At 43.5% G+C, this 5902-nt stretch overlaps 1 long non-coding RNA gene across 1 annotated transcript; it reads right to left on the bottom strand.

Moving 5' to 3' along the window:
* Window positions 1–165: 165 nt before the first annotated feature.
* On the bottom strand, window positions 166–1356 carry LOC135495365 (uncharacterized). Its single transcript, XR_010448548.1, has 4 exons — window positions 1331–1356; window positions 878–902; window positions 568–696; window positions 166–296 (listed from the first exon to the last, which is right to left on the bottom strand). It is a non-coding gene; the product is annotated as an uncharacterized LOC135495365 (long non-coding RNA).
* Between the last annotated feature and the right edge of the window lie 4546 nt (window positions 1357–5902).

Below are 5902 nucleotides of genomic sequence, written 5' to 3'. Positions count from 1 at the left end.
TTCGGTCTCGTTTGGGCCGAAGTGTTCTTTATTTCGATCAAGTTCTGTCTCTGGGAGGAGCATGTGTGAGCTCCTATTAAGATCAGTAAAGAATGGTTCATAGTTTTGATCGCTGCGATTTTTTCCAACACGCAAATGAGTTTGAAAGGGCATTTACGTATGAGGCTTCTTGACGCAGCACACCGATCTTCCTGGGCATTCCTGCGAAAGCTCAATATCAATCTTGCCTCGGGTGTCCCTGATACAAGTCTTTGCTCTCTTGCACTGTCCTCCTTCCTCTTCACATTCGTTCTTAGCTGTTAATGATATGAAGGGAAACCATACCAGGGGAGATCGTGTCGTGGTCAAATCACTTTACGCTATCGCCATTGATTGGATGCATAAGTTAATCCGAGTTAATCCAGTTTATCGGAATCAGAAATCACTAAAATTTACATCACATGCTGTTATACATGCAGTGTCGTCCAACAAATCAACTCCGTCCTGCAGTTAATAAAATTACTGGGGTTTGACACTTTGCGAAAAATGTTTAAAACTTTGTATTTCAGCTAAAGTTGTCTTTGTTACCTTCCGGTACGCAACAGACTGATATCCCATGACATTCCTCTGACAGTCCGAAGTTAATCTGCAGCTTTTCATCCCTCAGACATGCCCATGGTCTCCGGCATCGACCACCTTCTTCCTGGCATTCGTTCTCTGAAGGAACAGAAAGGGATACGGCCGGGTCATGCAAGGTGTAAAGAAACCATGTGCGAGTCGGGCAGAAAGACACGGATGTGTCCAATATACTGAAAAGTCAGGAAAGATTGTGAAAAACAATGCGGAATCAATCTGTAGCAAGGTACAACTACATGTAGATATTATATACAACACGTACCTTCTTTCCCAGAGCCTTCTTCATCCTGAAAAGAACATTTTTAACTAAATATACATAAAAAGTAAACTACGTATCGGACGCCACGAGTGCCTCCTTACCAGAGCCAAGAAGCGAAAGCATAGTTAGGTTGACAATGTTACAAGGGCCAAGCTAAGGGAACGCTAGCTTACACCATATCTTACATGGCACAGAGGGTAACCGAAATCGTGGCCGACCAAAGCGAATGTTAATGGACGACCGGAGGGACTGGACGAGAGAAAGTCCCTGACTGATCACGGACAAAGCCCCTGCTTACTGAGTCCCCAGGATCACAGGGTGTTCAACGTTGGTGTATACACAGGGCCTGGTCCTTACAGTCAGCGACTTCTGATTCAATACATCCACCTGTATGTTCTCACTGATTCATACTCGCAATACAGAAGGCTTCATTCCCACAGAAAAACAACCTCTTACCCTTTCTTCGTGATATATAACTTGGGTCTTCATATAGGCCACAATAAGCACAAGGACGGCAAACCGATACATCCTGCAGCAGCATGAAGACATGATGTCGTTTAATCAGAAATTACCCCCTAAAGCCTGTCATTTTGTATTGGCTGTGTGCGTGCGTGCGCTTCGTTCGTATTCAAGATGGAGGAACCCTGAATGGTCGAGAGAATTATAAAATAGCGGGCATGGCCGATCTAGCGAATTTGCCCTGACATCTGGTGAGTATACCAGAGGCTAATCAATGATAAAAACTGTAATTGGGGGGGGGGGGGTGTCAATTCGTATTACTACTACCAGTAGTAGCGTGCTTCGTAGCTACTCTTACACCTTATACCTACCACTCGGAGTCCGGTAGGTAATACCGAGTACATGTATATACCGGGATGGTTCGCTCGCTTGCATTTGTATTATCACTGGCTCTGTGACAATTCACGTGCTAACTTATCTCCATAGGTGGCAGCAGCGGTAACTTGATTTGGATTCACGTCAGCATCTATCTATACTATAATGCGCGTTGTGGCCGCTATTTAGGAGGTAATTTTTGTTTCAAAATTGGGCCTTGGAAATGCGTCGAATTCTTGCAACCTTTGGCTTCGTAGGTCTGGATCATACGTAAGAGTGTCACTGAGGGTGTCATACGTCGAATATCTTCGTGGTTTTAGAATAAATAACAACTTTTCAGAGAGCACGTCGACTGGAGAGCTCCGCTCATTCTCAAAAGCATACACAAACTTCACGCATATTCTCCCTGCCACATCAGTATTAGCTTCCAGCACGTATGTAGTGCTATACAACCTGGTCCATGGTGCAGGGTATTAGCAGGGAGATTAATGATTAGCCTGTGTTCTATTTTAGTTCTATTCGAGAAACACTGACCTGAGTGATAAGGCAAATTCTGCAGAGTGGCCTACCGGAACATGCAGTCAGGGTATCAATAAACAGTTACAAGTCGTTGAAAGTCTCCCTAAAATAGTGTAGGAGACCTGTATTTGAACTGCTGACTGAGGAAATCTGACGACAACGTGTAGAGTACATGCGAGTCCAAAACTATAACAAGAAAAACAAGCGGAGTCGCTGCTTGGAAAAAAAGGAACATAATATGTTGACTCCGTCGTCGTGGTCATTGTATAATAACTGCAATGAAAAATCAATGGGGTTTATGGATGATTGACGTCAGTATCATCTTATGTGTAGTTCGATGCGACCCGGAAAAAAGAGTAAGGTTTTACATCCTTTTCGACGCCTTCAATAATTGTGTAATGTCCTCATAAATTGGCCGAGGGAATTGCGACAGTATCTAGCACTTGTATCGCTAGTTTATACACATCCTAATGATGCGGCAGAATTGATCAGGCCGGACCCAAACCGCGGAAGATATTGGGTATTATGGCCATTGGGTATCGGCGAGAGTCTACAAGTTGAGATGGGAAATGCACCGTCACTGATAAGGGTTTTATATAGTAACTAGCATTGTACCCGTGGCGCAGGCAGGTTCAAATGGGCTATACCTTGAATAGATTGAATTGCAATGAAAATATAATGCAATATCAAAGGAGCAATATCGAAGAGACAAATTAAACCAACCATTTGTCCACAGACTCGGACCCTGTGGCGTGCTGTATGCGTGCATATAAAAGTAAATCAATTGGTCCGAATGAGATGATGAGGCAATGTGAATATACCTCGTTCCTTAGTCAGCAATATGCCCCTTTTTATACGGAGATGAAGGAGAACCCAGATAGGCCTTCACATGTCGGCCTCCAAATGGCTCGGACCAATTGCACTATCACTACTAAAACTTTAAAATGCGTGCTCCTCCTACATGTAGCATGATCTCGGGCAAGGCACTACTTAGTCGACAGGCAAGCTAGAAGTTCAGCACCGTGAGCAGCTCCTCGATAAGGCCATGCCAAGTTCAGAGTGCCTCTTCAGATACATCAAGTTTTGAAAGCTGTGGTGAGCACATAAACATACCATTGTAACCTTAATTTGAAAATCCCTTCATAATCAGGGGCTAGCTCTGGCTAATACAGTACCAATATACGACAGACCATCAATTTGACCCCAGCTCCTTACTGCGGGAAAACCCAAGTCCAGCAACCAAAAGTATCAAAATACATTTTTGTTTACATTTGAACTGCACACATGCGTTTGTTTACAATTTCTTTCCCGCGAAATCTCGAAGATCAGGTGACCTACAATCGTGGATTGAAAATAACATTAACCTTGGTTCAGCAGGTCAACACGTGTACAGGCTGTTCCAATCATCCTCCTACAGCCAACCGTTCAACAGGTAGTGTTAGTCACCGCACAGGGAGTGCAGGTGATTCATTAATCCCCTGCATAACTGAACAGCAATGGCTTGGCTTCCGTGAGTGATAAGGAGAATTGACCGTGTCCGATTAAAAATCCCTCATTACTGCTCCGCTGAAGTAAATTTCCGAAAATAAACATGACGTTGCATCAGGATAACATATCACCTGCAAACGTGCAAAATTTCGAGACGAAACACGACCCCCAAATGGCACTTTAGCGAGCCGCCTTATAGTATTATGATATAGACTAGCATTGTACCCGTGGCGCAGGCAGGTTCAAATGGGCTATACCTTGAATAGATTGAATTGCAATGAAAATATAATGCAATATCAAAGGAGCAATATCGAATAGACAAATTAAACCAACCATTTGTCCACAGACTCGGACCCTGTGGCGTGCTGTATGCGTGCATATAAAAGTAAATCAATTGGTCCGAATGAGATGATGAGGCAATGTGAATATACCTCGTTCCTTAGTCAGCAATATGCCCCTTTTTATACGGAGATGAAGGAGAACCCAGATAGGCCTTCACATGTCGGCCTCCAAATGGCTCGGACCAATTGCACTATCACTACTAAAACTTTAAAATGCGTGCTCCTCCTACATGTAGCATGATCTCGGGCAAGGCACTTAGTCGACAGGCAAGCTAGAAGTTCAACACCGTGAGCAGCTCCTTGATAAGGCCATGCCAAGTTCAGAGTGCCTCTTCAGATACATCAAGTTTTGAAAGCTGTGGTGAGCACATTAACATACCATTGTAACCTTTAATTTGAAAATCCCTTCATAATCAAGGGCTAGCTCTGGCTAATACAGTACCAATATACGATAGACCATCAATTTGACCCCAGCTCCTTACTGCGGGAAAACCCAAGTCCAGCAACCAAAAGTATCAAAATACATTTTTGTTTACATTTGAACTGCACACATGCGTTTGTTTACAATTTCTTTCCCGCGAAATCTCGAAGATCAGGTGACCTACAATCGTGGATTGAAAATAACATTAACCTTGGTTCAGCAGGTCAACACGTGTACAGGCTGTTCCAATCATCCCCCTACAGCCAGCCGTTCAACAGGTAGTGTTAGTCACCCCACAGGGAGTGCAGGTGATTCATTAATCCCCTGCATAACTGAACAGCAATGGCTTGGCTTCCGTGAGTGATAAGGAGAATTGACCGTGTCCGATTAAAAATCCCTCATTACTGCTCCGCTGAAGTAAATTTCCGAAAATAAACATGACGTTGCATCAGGATAACATATCACCTGCAAACGTGCAAAATTTCGAGACGAAACACGACCCCCAAATGGCACTTTAGCGAGCCGCCTTATAGTATTATGATATAGATGCCAGGATGGACAAAATATGTACAGTGGCCAGCGCTTGCTCTTTGATTTATTCTTTACTGACTGATGTTGTCAGTTTGAATTGCGTTCTGCATCTCTCCATGCGCCTGGCTTTGGTCCGACAGTGGCATTGGGTACGGGAGTGGGTAGGTGATATGCCTAATATGTGAGGGCCTTATTTGGAACAGGACCTGCTGTCACTGGTCTCAATGCATTGTGCAAAATAGCATACTCCAATCAATCTATTGGGGGTTGCATGTAGATAGCAGCAATAAGTCCCTTAATGCAGGTAATTTCGTGTTTAACCTTTAATAAAACTTCAGTAACGTTAGAAATTTAATGTGCTCAATCATCGTGCCCATTTAACTAATGTATATTACATTTCAACTTTGCCCGCTCCATGGGTATATGCTAGTGGTATATAATGGGTGGGAAGGAGAAGGCAAACAGACTGATGAAGGCCAAGGAGGATACCGCGGTGACGTCATATCACGTGATCACGACCCATATTACTGATCGCTATGGCCAATCAGAATCAGTCTACTGACAGCACCAGCGCTGAACACATCTCCACGTCTCACTGTCTGGTGCGCTCCTGTACACAAAAACACCAATAGACATGAAATATTGCAATACCTAGTATGGATTCTTCCGGTGTAAAATAAAATTTACAGAGCAGATTAACTTCCACAAATAAAAAAGACGTTTGGCGTGGCCAAAGTGCGGAAATAATGTCTCCGCTAAAATACACTACGAAATACACTAGGCAATGCACTACGCGATACACGGTAGAGATGCAGTTGAGTTTGTTATTGTTTTGACTAAGAAGCCCGCCCATATCATGATATATTCATGTATTCATGAAGTATGAACTCATTT

This window comes from Lineus longissimus, chromosome 11 (genome assembly GCF_910592395.1).
Source record: "Lineus longissimus chromosome 11, tnLinLong1.2, whole genome shotgun sequence".
NCBI lineage: Eukaryota > Metazoa > Nemertea > Pilidiophora > Heteronemertea > Lineidae > Lineus > Lineus longissimus.
Note: the sequence above shows the minus strand (reverse complement) of the source record. Positions and strands in the feature narration are given on the sequence as shown.